Source organism: Crocuta crocuta, unplaced genomic scaffold (genome assembly GCF_008692635.1).
Source record: "Crocuta crocuta isolate KB4526 unplaced genomic scaffold, BGI_CrCroc_1.0 scaffold369, whole genome shotgun sequence".
NCBI lineage: Eukaryota > Metazoa > Chordata > Mammalia > Carnivora > Hyaenidae > Crocuta > Crocuta crocuta.
Genome location: NW_027529441.1, coordinates 7,050,698 through 7,050,941, shown reverse-complemented (window position 1 = coordinate 7,050,941; position 244 = coordinate 7,050,698).

Sequence of the window (244 nt, the reverse complement as noted above, 5' to 3'; positions counted from 1 at the left end):
CTGCCCATCTTGTTGGTTACTAGTTCAGTACCTAATTCAATATATGGTACAAAGTAAGCAATAAGAAATACATGTTAATTGATATATACATAAAATAAAATGGAAATATAATCCCATGAGAGCACTTTCATCTGGCATTCCATTTTCCAAATGAAAAGAAAATTATGAAAATAAAAATAACCTGCTAAGTTATTTTATTGGCCTTTTTATCCTATTTTAAAGAGTTACATTTTGTTTACTTTTG